This window comes from Acomys minous (genome assembly GCF_964271855.1).
Source record: "Acomys minous genome assembly, chromosome: 2".
Classification (NCBI taxonomy): domain Eukaryota; kingdom Metazoa; phylum Chordata; class Mammalia; order Rodentia; family Muridae; genus Acomys; species Acomys minous.
Window position 1 is genome coordinate 122,060,369 of NC_140484.1, and position 16,298 is coordinate 122,076,666.

The following is a 16,298-nucleotide window of genomic DNA, read 5'->3' on the forward strand; positions in this document are numbered from 1 at the left end:
ACATTTCTTTCCAGCATCAGTTCTGAGGTTTCTGTTACTTTTGCCTCTTGTAACTTACTGAAGAGTGGAGATTAATATACTTCAATCCCACATCTCCAATTACATGGAAAAATGTGATGACCAGAGCTGTGAAGAATTTTTTTCTGAAAAAGACAACTACCAAGGAACTTGGCAGAACATATTTCATCATCTTGTGTTATTAGTAGAAAAAGGAAGTGTGGTCTCTACCCTCTGGGTCCTTTCCTCCACTTCTAGTTAGCCATTTGTAATCAATCAAGGAGATAGTGTTGGATCCTGGATAGACACTCTGGTTTCCTCCCTATATGAATAAAAAGAGTCTGTTCATGGCAGGGCTATTTATTGAGAGTGTGACTTCAGTACCCTTTCTATAAAAAAGCAGCCAGCGTCTGCCCTGGGCCCATTTTGTTATCATGATATCCTAACTTCTCAGAGCTCACCACAGAGACCTACATCAACAAACCTATTTATCTAAAGAAGGTATCGTCATCAAAGTCCCCTCCTTTGGGTTATCTTCATTCTTTCATCTCTCCTTTCTCTTTTGAGCCCTTAATTTGAATTCAGCTTTTTTCTTGGTCACAAGCATTACTGTTTCTATAGCCAACACTGAATTCCCTGCTAGAAATCAATAATGTTTAAAATAATGTCTTACCATTAACCAATTCTTTCTTATTTATAAAAACTTTTTACATGCACTACTTGGTCTCCAAATGGATGGCCCATCAGTATTTCTTGATTTTTTTCACATATTCAATAATCATAGTAAACATAGACCCTCACTTTTAGAACTTTTTTTATAGTTAATTACCTTTGTCTACCAGTCATCTTTTTTTCTTACAAGCCAATGTGATTACAAGTAACTCATAAACTTGGTAGCATGTAACAAAAGTTTATTTCCCTAATGCCTTACATGTTGATATAGGTTGGCTGCAATCACTCTATGTATCTTGTTTTTTTAATCCAAACTCAAAAAATACCTATATGGTACATGCTATTCTAATATAGTTTTAAAAATAGCAGCAACAGATCCAATAATATTTCTTAATGCTTCCTCTTAGCTTACATGCCTTCTACCATCTTTTATTGGCCAAAGTAACACATAGAGTCCAACCAATGGGGCATAAGCATAAATGCTTGATCATTCAAAAAAAAAAGGCTAGGAGTAACTGGGAACAATAACACAATATACTAAACATAGATCATTCTCCTAACATTCACTGCCAGGAAGTCTGCTGTGCTGTTCAATATTCTGTTCTGTGGTGGTCTGAATGAGAAATGTTCCCCATAGGCTCAGGTTGTTTGAACAGATGTTCCCCCAATTGATGGTGCTGTTTGATGATGGAATGAAACCGTTAAAAGGTGTAGCCTTGCTAGAATAAGCACATATCAGAGGGTGGGCTTGGAGAGTGGATGGCCTCCCACCACATCCATTTTGCTTTGTACTTCCTGTTGTGGTTAGATATATGATCTCTAGCTTCCTGCTTCAATCACCTGGCATGCCTCCCTGGCCATTATAGATTCCCACCTGGAACCATAAGCCAAAATAAGCATTATTTCATAAGTTACTTTTGGTCATGATCTTCATCATAGCAAGAGAAAAGTAGCTAATACATTTGGGATTCTTTTTCCCTGTATGTGTTCTCTGCACTATAAACTGTACCTGTACCTTCCTCTTCTTCCTGTGTTTCTCACCCATTCCTATGTCCTGGTCTCAGGGAATCCAAAAGTGATCTACAAACAGAAGTGATGATCACTGTTAGCTGCAAGGGCTGCAGAAACACTAATAAATGGCAGGAGTATCATGTTGGAGTAGATTAACAGGATAAGGTTTGTTTTGGTTTTTTTTAGAAGTTTTCAATTATAGAGTCTTATTTATTTTTATTATCTTGATCTGTAAACTGGAAAAGAAAAACTTTGATTCATAGAGAGGTATATTTATTTCTCAGCCCCCAGAATGCTGCAAAATTGTAAAGCAAACAAGAAATTTCACATTAAAAAAAGATGAGATATTTGCATGCCTAAGAATATGCTTTACCTTCATCTCTCAGAATGGGATGTAAATAAGATGCTAACGTGAGACAGGAGACACAAGTAGAGTTGTTCCTTACTAAAAGAATCTACCCCATAGAGTGTTGATTAATGTATCTATGCCCATCTTAAAACTCTCCTGGAATGCACTATAGACATACTACCTGGGTCTTTGTTTTATGTGGCAAATGTTTTCTATTAACTATCATGTCAGTATCATAAAGATTATACTGTGATTGTCTCTGGAACAGTTCATAAAAGATCTAACTACATGATAGAATTATAATTTCTAACCTCCATGTAGTTGGCAAGGACGTAAAATTATTTCAGCTAATGAGGTGTATTCATTACTTTTCTGTTCCTGAGATAAATTACCACGATGAGAAGGAACTTAAAGAAGAGTGTGCACTGTGGCTTACAGTCGCCAAGGACTGTAGTTCATAACAGTGGGGTCAATATGGCAAAAGGAATGGGAATCTTGACTGATAGATCACATTTGCCTTTACACAAGAAGCAGAAAGTGAGCTGGGAGTGGGGCAAGGCTAGCACCAATCAAAACATGGCCCCAGGATGTACTTCCTTCAGCCAGACTCCATGTCCTGAAAGTTCTTCCAACTTCTGAAATAGCGCCACCAACTGGGGACCTGGTGTTAAATAAATGAGCCTATGTAGCACATTTCTCATTTACACCACAACATTCCACCCCGTTCCCCTAGGCTATAGTGGTATGTCTTACTTCTAATTACTGAGTCTGAAATCCCCCAGAATCAGTTTTCTTTCCTCTCTGTTAACTGTCTTCACTGGAAGTGAAGGTTTTACTCAGCCTGATTCCCAAGGAAGCAAGAAACAGAGACCCAACCAATACCCAATGGACATGTAGCACAAGGCACAAAACTCTTTATAAGCCTCTTTGATTAAGAAATTATTTCTCCTTCAATATACCTGATCTTATCCTAACTCTCAGACTAACAAAATCTATTAAGATAGAACAATGATCGGTATAATGATAGGATGATTGATTTGTGACAGAACGTATACAACCGATTGGGATTAGGGGATGAATGAGTCTAACAAGATAGATCCTACAATTAGACATGTTAATTTCCTATGTTTGTGGTTCAGAAATCAATAGCAATTCACAAAAGGAAAGGTTGTGGTTTATACGCTCAATAAGTATCACAATTATACACTGGTCGTCAGACATGCCAAATGTACTGACTGTTCATACTCATAAAAGAAAAGCTTTTATAGATCTAGAAAAGTAATAGTCTTATAATCTAGGAAGAAAAAAAGCACCCAAATTACCAGGCTTCAATTAAGAAGATCAAAATCAATGCAGAAACAATGTTGAGGGAGACTGAAACATTGCACGCTATGGAAATGTAAAGGGATAGGAGAGGGGTGGCCCAGGAAGGGGAGACTTGAGAGACACAGCCTGCTCATTGACTACATGGAGAGCTGAGGTGGCTGATAGAGCTCTGTTCCACTTCCCATCAAGGCCCAAAGTAAGGAAAGCTGTAAGGAAGAGGCAAGCACTGGGAAGCTTCCTTGAACCTCCAGACATCACACTTGTGCCCAGAAATAAGCTTGCCCTTTCTTAAACTGGAGATCAAACTGAATTTGTCTGTATGAAGATGTCAGAAAGTTATAAAGTTCCGCATGGAAAGGGGAGTACATTATTTATTTGTACTACAATATTCAGGATGCATTCAACATTCAGAAACTGGAGCTTGATCAGAAGGAATTTTAAAACAAGCAGCATTACACAAAAGTAGGAGAAGCACAAATTACCAGTCTATAGCGACTTCATTTAGGAAGTAAGCACTCAAAAGAAATGACTCTCTAACATTTGTTCCCACTCTTCTTCTAGTCTTCTGCAACTTAGAAAAGGCCACCCTGGAGTCTGACATTTAAAACTTCCCTCTAACTCACATATTCTTGACATACAGATAATACAACTGCTTTTTAAAAATGACAGTAAGAGACGGGGAGACAGAACACAAGATAACAGACCACATTGCATGCCTTGGTTTATTGATTATTTTCTGTAATATACTTTGTGCAAAAGTTAAATGCTACCATCTTCTCAGATGTGTTTCTAAGTGTGTGTGTGTGTGTGTGTGTGTGTGTGTGTGTGTGTGTGTGTGTCTGTCTGTCTGTCTGTCTGTCTGTCTGTCTGTCTGTGTGTTCTACTTTGTTACTACTCAGTCTATCTGGTATAAACACAACTCATGAGGTAATTATAAAATGCATTTGCTTAATCAAGAAATAAATATTAAGTATCTAGTAGGCTCCTCACATTCTACCAAGCTGTAGAAATACAAAGATTTGATAGATCAGTTGTTCTTTACAAGAGAGTGATAGTTTAGAGAGAATATAAGTCATTATTCTTTGCAGTTCTACTAATTACAATAAGAAGCATGGGCTGGGGGCCTTGAGCAGAGGGCAAACAGTAGTTGGAGACTTTCTTGATTTTTAAAACCTCTTACCAAATCTAGAATGACATCCTACTAACCAGGGGAAGAATGGACGAGCAGGGTTTTCCCATAAGGGGTCTCCTGAGTTGGAACTGTTACAAAATGGTTCTTCATGAGCAGATGCTGGGAACCACATGGGGCCTGAATGTGTCTCTAGTGCAGGCAATTGTAGCCACAGTTAAACCCCAAGCTTCTGAAGCAAGCCATGGACAACAATGAGTGCATCTTCATTGGTACCCAGCCTGAAGGAGTCCAGCTGGGGTCTTGTGGCAGAATTCATGAAGAGTTTTGAACCAAAGGCATTCCACCTTTTTGGTTTGAAATTTCTCAGGCTCAGGAACCTCTGTTCTTTACTCTCTGGTGAAATACATGCATGCTCTCAGGGCAATGGTTGCTATGGTCTGAGAAGGACTAACACTGTGAAGATAAGCCACGTGATGAGGGAAGACCAACCCTTCTGACTCTAAGCCTGTGACCATCCTCGGAGAGCTTAGCATCCAAGCTGTCAGGAACGTCTTTCAGAGCAGTGATTCTGTGGAGAGTGCATAGGGGATGAGCTTTCAGTTCCATCCTGAGGAATCAGTGGATTACAAAAGCTGTGCACATGGCTGGACCTATGAATGGCAGGGCAGGCCATCACGCCTTTCCTGGCTACTTCCCTCAGTTCTCACAGGCAGGACCAGACTGCAGTAAATCTAATTATTTCTAGAACTTTCTTTTACTTGGAGGGAAGCTCTAGGAGGTGTGGGTGCTCCCTGAGCAGTGGTAAGCGCTACTGTCAGATTAAAATGTTTCATCTTGAAAAAAGAAAGAATATTACATTTTTAAATGAATATTTTATTTTTATATTATTAATTCTCTGGTGTATAGAAAAGACACTTTAAAAATGAAATATTTTATCAATAAGCTTTCATTTTAGAATATATTTAGGACCAGAGGAAGTTTCAGGAACAAAGGTTTCCGTGTACCTCTTTTGTCCATACACACATTCTCTCCTCTATAGAAACCCTATATCAGACATAACATTTGGTACAATGGAAGAATCCACACTAGCATGTTAGCATCACTCAAACTACAGGGACTAAAGTTTGTGTTTCATGCTATTGAATAAAGACATATATCCAGCATTCCAGTATCAGATTGCATAGTTTTATTGCCTCTTGGGCCTCTGTTCTTCATCAGTTCAGCTTTCTTTCCCTCAAAGCCCCAGAAAACTATGGACCTTTTTGATTGATTAAAGAAACAGAATAAGCTAATCAGCAACAAGGCTATAATATATAAATGAAGGTTTTTTTGGAAGAGGCACGGGGGGGGGCAGTGGAAGGGAGAGTATGTGCTGGGGATTGGGAGGGAGGGAAAGAGAAAGGGTAGGGAGGTAGGAAAAGGGCAAGAGCAGGGGCAGGCAAAGGGCAAAAGGGGGTGGGCGTGGAATCCAAACGTCTGGTTTGGACGGTGAGTCTCTGGGAGAGGGGAAGCCCCATCCCTAGGTAGAGGGTAGGCCGTGCCAGCCATGCCCTGCAGCAGGACCTAACACTTTTTTTGACATCTGGATACTTTGCCTTTTCCAGGATACCATCCAGTAGGAATCTATGCAATGCGCGTTTTCTAACTTGCTTCTTTCACTTAACTGTAGTACTGAGGTTTCTCTTTGTATTTTAGTGTCTTTTTTATTTTTATTTTATTAATTTATTCAGATTACAACTCACTTGTTATCCCATCACTTCTATCCTCCCATTCCTTCCTCCCTCCCACTTTTAACCTATTCCCCTCCCCTCGGTCTAAGACCGAAGGAGATCTCCTCCCCCACTATATGGTCATAGGCTATCAAGTCTCATCTTGGTAGCCTGCTTATTCTTTCTTTGAGTGCTATCAGGCCTCCCCACCAAGGGGAGGTGGTCAAATATGGAGCACCAGAGTTCATGTCCGAGTCAGTCCCCATTCTCCACATAACTGTGGAGAATGACCTGTCCATTGGGTAGATCAGAGTAGTGATTTGATGTTTACAACTTGTATTGTCCTTGGTTAGTGCAATGGTTTGAGCAGACCCCCCTGGGCCCCGATCCACCCATCAAGATGTTCTTCTTGTAGATTTCTAGGACCCTCTGGGTCCTTCTATTTCCACAGCTCCTATATTTCTCTTACCTAGAATCTCAGTAGAATGTCCTCACATCTATCTCAATCTCCTGGTAAGTGAAAACTTTTGCAGGACATGGCTTTTGGGCTAGTGCCCAATTATAAGTGAGTATATGCCATGAGAGTCTTTCTGCTTCTGGGTTAACTGACTCATTAGTGTCTTGATAGCTCAGTTATGTTTTCAGTACCAAGTAGGAGTGTATTATTTGGGTGCCCTGAACTCATTCCACTCACCCCCAAAAGGATCTCTTGATTGGTCCCAAGTTTATGTACTTTTGATTAGAGTTACAGTACACACCTGTGGCTTTTCTGTGGATATGGGTTTTGGTATCAAATCATTTTGCTAACTAGCAAGGATGATATGCCACAAATATCTTGAGTTTTTTAACTAAACCATCAAATTCTCTTCCAAAACAGATGTTCTATTTTAGATTCCCACCAGCAATGAATAAGAAATCCTGTTTCTCTCCTCTTTACCAGAATGTTCTTGTCAGTGTTTGGGGCTGTAGATATTCAACATTATAGCTTTGAGTTCCTGCTTCATGTTCCAATCCACTGCCAGACCTTCCTCTCTGGTCCTTCTTTTTACTGTACCTCGAAGTTTTGATAAATTGTATTTTCAAGATATTTTCAGGAGACATCTTTGATTTGCATTTTTTAATATTCCATTTAATCTGCAACTGTTTGGGGATTCTGCAAATACCTTTTTGCTACTGAATTCTAATGTAAGATCCCTGTGGTCTGGGGCATGCTGTCTTTGGCCATGTTTTCCCTGCAAATTCCTTCTTAAAGTAGAGTCCCACCCTGACCCCCACCCTACCCTCTCTCTCTCTGTCTCTCTCTTTGGCTTTCCTGGACTCGCTTTATAGACCAGACTGGCCTCCAACTCACAGAGCCCGCCTACCTCTGCCTCCCTGAGAGCTAAGACAACCAGGCATGCGCCACCGTGCCTGTCTTAGAGTCTGACCCTTGAAGCCTGCTCTGCTTCAATTATTTTCTTGGAGTCTGTTAATAAGGTGCTAAAATATTAGAAACTTGAAGTCTCCTATATCAGTGCAATTAAGTGTCAGGGTTTTGTTGGCCTCATCACTGGCCCATGACCTCTGAAAGTGTTTACTGGACTTGTAGAAGTATTTCTAGATAGAAAAGGTATACTTCGGCCCCAAATCAAAGAAGACTCCTTTGGAATGCAGCCCTTTGGTCTGAATAGTTCATAACTCTTCCATTCTCCTTTTAACTTGAGATAGTGCACCCCCGGCCCCCATCCACCCACCCTCAAATCTTCACCGAAAGAAAGCAGCGGTGTTCCTGAAGTTTAAAACCTGTTAAGGTTTGGGGATCCACAAGCTACTGAGTCTGTAGGAGTTTTGAGTTCCAGGCTAGTCCACACTAAGCCTCCAGGAATTTGTTAAGGCTACCATGTAAATGTTCTTATCCATCACTTTCCTTAGCAGCTCTGGCTCTGGCCCAAGTGACAACCCTCACCCTAAAGTGCTCTAGCCACCCCTAAGCAAGAAATGGGACCTTGGGACCCTCGATCTCAAGGTCCCTCCAGTCTCATCTGGAAGCAAGCAGCTCCTGGATCGACCTGCCAGATGCTTAATGACACACATGCATATATTTTTGTTTTTGTTTTTTCCTGTGACTCAATGAGTTTAACTAAAGCCAGATATGTAAAAATACATACTTGTCAACCTCAGGGTTGAATGTTCAGCCATAAATAGGACAAATTCATATTTTTTAGTTAGGTCTAAAAATACATTTCATGACAAGAAAATGTTTAGTGCCATGGCCTGGAGACATGGCTCAGTGATTAAAAGTGTTTCCTGCTCATCCGGGAGACCTGAGTACAGATCCCAGCACCCATATTGGTTTATTCACAGCCACTTGTGACACAAGTTCCTTGGCATCCAATACCCACTTCTCACTCTATGGGAACCTGCAAACTAGTGGAAATCACACAGACAAGCAAACACTTGTAAATAAAAAATAAACATAACTTTTGAGAGAAAACGTTTAACACAGTATCAAGTTAAAAGGCAGCAGCGTGTCACAAATAATATTCCAATAAAGAGCTGACTTATAAAATATATTGACATTAGTGTGCTTGCATGTGTATAGGGAAAAAGTACTCTCACAACTGTATAGCATCTAAGCACTTTTCATGGTATTCTTGTGACTTTTTTAAAAAAAAGTTTTTCAAATATGTTATATAACCATGTATTTTATAATAGGAGAGAAATAATAAATGTCATCATTACAAGAAAAAGAGAAATTTTCAAAAGTGAAGAATACCAGATGGTGAAATGTAAGGTTTTCCGGGTACTGAGGGATCATATATGGAATACTCTATGCTCAGAAGAGGTGGAGAAGTTCAGAAACATCCATGCCTTAGGATATTTGGAAGCTCTCACCAGATGGGGAGATGTTCCTGAACTCTGGAAGCAAAGCGGAGGCCAATTGGGCCAAGGCAATGGGACGAATCTTGGGTATAAACCTTCTTCTTCTTCCCACCTGAAGGGCCTCCTCCTCCAGGAAGCCAAGCCACCTTCATGGCAGCATTTCCCTGAGCACCATCTTCTGTGCCTACAGCAGCTGTGGCCGTGTCTCCAGCAAGCAATTGACAGTCAGCTTCCTGAGAACTCTCCCAGGGAGTTTTCTTCTAAAGGACAAAAAAGCAAAACCAGAACAGAGACGTCCAAGCCCATTCCCACATGTGAAGATTCGATATGAACTGTGTTTACACAGGCTCCCCAGGAGACTCTACTGTCCAGCCAAGATAGGGAATCGTTACGCTGCACCATGCCTTAGCATAAACCACATAAAGTTATGCCTATTTTCTAAGGAGATGTTAATACTATTTTTTTTTCTTACCTCAGAATCATTTTTATCCTGAAACTGACAGCAATTTCCTGTCACATTCACTGTCAACCATGATTCTGGTACAATGCTGTCCTGAAATAGACATTCAGTAAATATTTTAAGTCAAAAATAATAAATATGCACCAGATCAAAAAGAATAGAAAAAGACAGACATTTTCCCCTAGAGACTAAAATGTGTAGCATGTCATTGAATAATTATGATATGTGACATTTATCTTACAGATTTTTTTAGATTATAATTACAACTTTACTTCCTTTCCTCCCTCCAAATTCTCCCATGTACCATTCCCACTCTCCTTCAAATTCATGGATATTTGACATTTATTAGTGTCTTACAGTTTACAAACTGATTTCTTAGTTGGTACTGAGGTTGATACAAACACACAACAGAAATTATGGTTGTTGTTGTTGTTGTTGTTGTTGTTACTACTATTACTATTACTACTACTACTACTACTATACTACTGTGATTTAAATTGTCAAGTCTAATTAATTAGACTAATTACCAAACCTAGAATCTTTGTCTTATCCAAGTACATGAGATCAAAGTCAAGTCTTAAAAAATAAAAAAGGAAGAAAGAAAGAATGAAAAAGAAAAGATACTATTTTTTCTTACCACTTTTCAAAGTATTTTCTGAGCAGAGGAAAAGTATTGTTCTTTTACTTCAGACAGAGGGCAAAAAATACTAAGAGTGGAAATAAATTTCGTATAAATAATACACTTTTCCACTGAGCTGGCCAGTGATAAATCTTAAAGTCTGGAGAATCATTCCAGGCTGGTCACACAAGATAAATGTTTGTATTTGGTGGGGGGGGGGGAGGGGGAGAAGAAAAGGGCACTGATAGCAGTGTCTCCAGAAGATGTTGTCACTGTCTTCTGTGCCTTGATCTCTGTGGTGATTAATTGAAACTCTTTACACAGTGATATTCAATCTGTGAGTTTGGGAAATAAAATGTAAAAATACAAACAATAGATGAAATTTCTCATCAAAGACAAGATGGTTGTTGGTGGCTTCAGTCCACAGAGTAAATGGAAAGGATTTGAAATCACAATAAAGTGACAAAAAAATGTAGACAGCCACCCCTCAGTTTATCCCCAAGCACTAATTCTTATTAGACTTTCAGGAAAAAAAATGAGTCAAATAGTCAATAGTATTCTTCCCTGAAAGGTGATGTAATCAGGGATTAGACAGAGTTTACAGGTCATGGGGGAATGCATACTGGGAAGGGGGTTCTTTCCACAGCAGCCTGAGGTTCAGCCATCCCTTTCATATGACACCATTTGATGATGTAAGTCTATCAAAGTCTAGAAGACTCAACTCTTCAGTCTAGTTAAGCATCTAATTCACAACATTGGGCCTCTTCACTTCTACCCTTTTCCTACTCAGCATCAATTGAACAGTGAATTTTGTCAGCCAATCCCTCTGTAGCCCTAGTTTTCACTTGGACTTTCTTTGTAACTGGAGGGGGATGAGATGAAAATGGAAACTAGTGTAAACCTCGCAGTGGTTTCTTCCTTTCAATTTTATCTCCATTTCTGCCTGTACCTCCTTCAAAGAAGGGGTAATCAAACTGGTTCCCAGCTGAAAGCCCTTCAGAAGTTTCCTGTTATCTTGAAAATGTAAAAAAGAATATCAAGCTGCTTTCAGCCTCTCAAATTTTTTTAAACTAAGTCCAACCTGCCTGACACATCTTACATACCATGTGTGCCTTGCATCCTCTTACTCAAAGCTTCCTGGATCCTGTTGGCTCTTAGTCCTTGTCACTAACTGCCTGTTTCCATCATTCTATTTTATACTCCAGATCCTGTTCTCAGTGCAAAGTCTCAAGGTCTACTGATGTACTGATTACATATATTCAGGTATAGCTTTAGGAATATGAGTGAGGAGGACCATGTGACATTTTCAGGACCAATCCATACAAGAGCATCCATATGTAAATTTCCCCTTAAGTCCCTGTCTGTGAAAACAGAGTTTTGATAAAGCTAAGTATGTAAAAGTTTATAAATAGAAAGATATTTTGAGCAACAGCAATCTATTTCTGCTCACCTGAAGTTTTCAAATAAATAGCTCAGGCTCATTTCCTTACCGAACAATAATTATGTCTGCTCCATCATTATGAGATTATACAATATATAAAGCTATTTTTTAAAGGACTGCATACATATCACCTTTAAAAACTTTTAGCAAAATCTCTTCTGTCAGGCACTGAGTTTGGTATTAGAATAACAATTTGATTATGACCCTGGCCCTGCCATCAGGATCATCAAGTGATCAGTAGAAGAGATAAAATGTAATCCTCTCAATGCAACTGAGAGTGTGCACTTTCATAAAAGTAGATTTGTGCTAATTGAAGTTCTCTAGATAAACACAACCAGTGGAAGGAATACATAGTTCTCGTTTATGATTAAAACAAAACAAAACACAAAACACTGACTATAAGTAGTTGGGGAGAAAAGGATTTATTTGTATTCCAAGTTACAATCCACTGAAGGAAGCCAAGGCATTAACTCTGCACAGGAATCTGAAGTATGAATAGAGGTCAAAACTGGAGTAGGAACTAAGGAAGGAGTCATAGAGGAATGCTGTTTACTGGCTCGTTCCTTGTGGCTAGCTCAGCCTATTTTCTTATATACCCAGGAGCACAGAACTAGCCATTCAAGAGTGACACTTCCAACATCAATCACTAATCAAGAAAATGCCCTACAAGTATGATTATAGGCAATCTGGTGAGCCTTCTCTTCCCAGATATCTCTAGCTTGTGACGAGTTGACAACAACTAACTAGAACACACACACATACACACGCACACACACACATACACATACACACAAGGATTTATTACATTGACTTAAAGGATTGGAGGCCAGCTAGTTCAATAACAGCAGACTGAATGTTGTAAAGTTAGAGAACCTAATAGCTGCTCAGTCTAAGAGCTGAAAGTGAAAGAGCAAGGATAAACAATAATTAAGGTCTAGTCTGAGGGTAAAGGCCTAGAATCTCCTGGAAGAATCACCAATATAAGTCCATATCGAAACGCCTAAGAATCAAGAGCCATATCTCTACAGTGCACAGAAGCAAAAGACATACTTGATCAGAAAGAAAGGGGCTTGCACATTCTAGATGGCTAACACTTCCACCTCGGCTGCCTTCAGGCCTCAAGCTATTAGACAGTACTGCTCACCTCCAAGTCACTCCTATCCACTCAGTTACAGTCTCCTAGAGAGTTGTCTCTGGAAATGCCTCCACAGACTTACACACCAGTGTACTTTACCAGCCTCCTGGGCACCTTCAAGTTGACAATCAGAATTGACTGTCACGAGAAGGCAAAAAGCATCGGAGCCAGCACCTTTCTTTTTTTTTTTTCTTTCTTTCTTTTTTTTTTTAGTTTATTTTTTAAAATTTTTTATTAATTTATTCTTGTTACATCTCAATGGTTATCCCATCCCTTGTATCCTCCCATTCTTCCCTCCCTCCCATTTTCCCTCTATTCCCCTCCCCTATGACTGTTCCTGTGGGGGATTTCCTCACCCTGTATATGCTCATAGAGTATCAAGTCTCTTCTTGGTAACCTGCTGTCCTTCCTCTAAGTGCCACCAGGTCTCCCCCTCCAGGGGACATGGTCAAATATGAGGCATCTTTCATCTTGCACTTCAACCATCATCGTGAGGATGGTGAGGAGGATGAGGAGTGTAAATGGGAAGGCAAAAAGCTTGAAAGATGCTGGTGCAGGACTATGAAAATGATAAAGTATATAAGAAAACTACCTGAAATTAGCCATGCAAAATAAGCCCCAGCCTGAGGGGAAAAGCAGAGTAGTAAGACCACAAGACAACCAAGTGTATAAAGACCTAGGTGAGGAAGGGCATGTTACAGAAGCAGAGAGTTCCTGTAGACCTTTGCTTAATGTACAGTTGCTCCTTGAGGCCTTCAGCTGATGATGTGCATGCTCCATAGACTGACAAAGAACCTTCACACTAAGACGCTTCAACACACCACACTGGTAGGTTAGTCTCTAGTGACAAACAAACAAAGCCAGATGCTACTTAAAGTAATGACAGACTTTAGCTAGCCATAATTATTATAGTAGGTGGAAGAGTATAGCATGAACTTAATTTTACTTTATGGAGAAGTGACAGAGAATGTTTAAATTTTATTTATTTATTCACTTTACATCCTTATTATAGCTCCCCTCCTCCCCTCCCAGTTCCCCCTTGAACATCCCTCCCACCCCCCCCATTCTCCTTTCACCTTCTCCTCAGAGAAGGGAGAGGTCCCCCATGAGTATCACCTCATCCTGACACATTAAGTCACTACAGAACTATGTATGTCCTCTCCTACTGAGGCAGACAATGCTGCCCAGTTAGGAGAACAGGATCCAAAGGGAGGCATCCAAGTCAAAGAGGGCCTCCATCCCAGTTGTTGGAAGATCCAGATGAAGATGAAGCTGTGCATCTGCTCCAGATGTGCAGGGGTCCTAGGGCCAGTCTATTCATGCTCTTTTGTTGGTGGCTCAGTCTCTGTGAGTCCCCATGGGCCCAGGGCAATTGACTCTGTAGGTCTTCTTGTGGAGTCCATCATCCCTCTGAGTCAAGGGGATAAGGAAGGGGTGAGTGTGGTCTCAATATATTCAAAGACAAGAAAAACTAAAAGGGTTAGTCAACACAAATGCACTTAGGTCATCTGCACCTGCAGTACAGAGCCAGTTACAGCTGTTGGACATGGGTTCTGGGACCTGGACGTGGGTCCTGTACAAGAACAATGTGCAGCTGGCCACATTATGGCCTCAGTCAGGAAACACAGAGCAATGAAAAGTCATGCTAAGATAGATATTTTCTTTTTACTCAATCCAGAACTCAGGTCCATGGATTGTACTATCCACATTCAGGTTGGATTTTTGCATCTGAGTAAACAGAAAGTAGATAATCCCTCACAGATAACCATAGAAGCTAACCTTATCTAAATAACCACACACACACAGGCCTGCCCACAGGCTTCTATTTTAGGTGATTCTATTGTCTAATTGACAATAAATTTTAACCATTACAACCTTAGGAATCCTATGAACAACACTAGATTATATACCCAATTTTATAGATCAGCAGGATTGCAGAGATTAATGACACAGATTGGCTGATTTCCAAACCCAGGCTTACCAACTTCAAGTCATAGTATTCCTTTGTCCTGACATCACAGTGTTGGCATGTGAAGGATGCTATTTTCAGTCATATGATAAATCTCTGTTCTTTGTTTCTTGTGTTGCCAAAATTCACTAAGCCCTAAGGCTTGATAACTGGGTTCAAAGTGTCTTCTCTTCACTCTCCATCTCTTCTCCAGCATCTAGGACTCATATCCCACCATCTAGCAAGGGAATCTAAGAGCTTTCAAACATGAAAGGACCATATGGCATCCTGCCTCAAGAAAACCCTATCCAAAGAAGAATAGGTTTGATACCATTTATCCTGTTAACTCTGACCTCTTTAGTATTGACTTGTCAGTGTCTGGGAGCTTCCTTCACTCAGAAGCAGTTAATAAAACAGGGTCTTCAAGACCCCACATTCAGCAAGGGGCACCCTCTTATCTTGAAGTCATACAAATCTTATGCTCTATCCATGAGATTTACACCAATAAAAGCCTGGTACTCTGACAGCCACAAAGATCATGCTAGGATCATGCAGAGCACTGAAACCACAGTCTATCCTCCCCATAGTCCAACCTGACAGGATGGGATTAAAGAACACAGTCCTAGTTAATATTTTATTGCAGTGAAGAGACACCATGACCAAGGCAACTCTTTAAAGGAAAGCATTTAATTGGGGCTGGCTTATAGTTTCAGAGGCTTAGTCCAGTAACATCAGTGCAGAGGCGTACACAGTGCTGAAGAAGGAGGCAAGAGTTCTACATCTATATCCACAAGCAGGAGAGAGAGAGGGGGGGAGGGAGGGAGGGAGGGAGAGGGAGAGGGAGAGGGAGAGAGTCTAGACCTAGCTTGAGCATTTGAACCCTCAAAGTCCATGCCTAGTGTCATCCCTCCAACAAGGCCAAATCTGCTCCTAGAAGGCAATATGGTCCCAATCCTTTCAAATAATGCCACTCCTACCAGCCTATGGGTGCATATTTATTAAAGCCACCACAGATAAAAACAAAAACAAAAACAGGAATCATAAAATAATGTCACAGTGAGTGAGAGCCTGAGAGACACCAACAATGAACTCCAATCACATTGTTTAGCTCCTAGATGGCTCCCACTACTTCCTACTGGATGAAAAATCTAACCTTTTTTTCTTCACTCGGAAAGTCTTCCACAATTCCTACCCGATCAGGATGGGATCTCTTCATGGGCAAGCTTGTTGTCTCCATGCCCCCACTGCTCTGCCTTCCTGTTCATATATATGACAACTTCCTCTGCACACTTGATGTCCCTTGCTGGTTCTGTCACAGTGTGCAGTTCTATCACCAAGGATCTGATTTTGAAAGGCACCTCATGGCCACTAGCTGAACAGTTGGGTTGAAACATGCACAACAGGTCTCAGCAGGAGCATGAGACTCGGGAGATGAAACTACATCTGTCTTCTTCCTTGTTCAGCCTTAGGGGCTCTGGAAACCCCTCCACCACAAACCAGAGTCCTCATGGACTCTACATCTGCTAGAGCCCCCAAGATGTAGACATACAGTCCTTGCTAGAGCCTCTGTTCCTCCCCAGGCATCCCCCTCCTTCTCTGCATCCCAGAGATGACCCTAGGCCCAGTAATCACGGTCT

General features: G+C 40.6%; 1 long non-coding RNA gene across 3 annotated transcripts in view; it reads right to left on the reverse strand.

Annotated features, from left to right (window-relative positions):
• Positions 1-13,785: 13,785 nt before the first annotated feature.
• LOC311584976 overlaps positions 13,786-16,298 on the reverse strand; it is a 55,829-nt gene continuing 53,316 nt past the window's right edge. For all 3 annotated transcript variants that reach the window (XR_014775068.1, XR_014775069.1, XR_014775070.1), the window contains exon 3: positions 13,786-14,123. This is a non-coding gene — a long non-coding RNA (uncharacterized lncRNA). The remainder of the gene's footprint in view (positions 14,124-16,298) is intronic.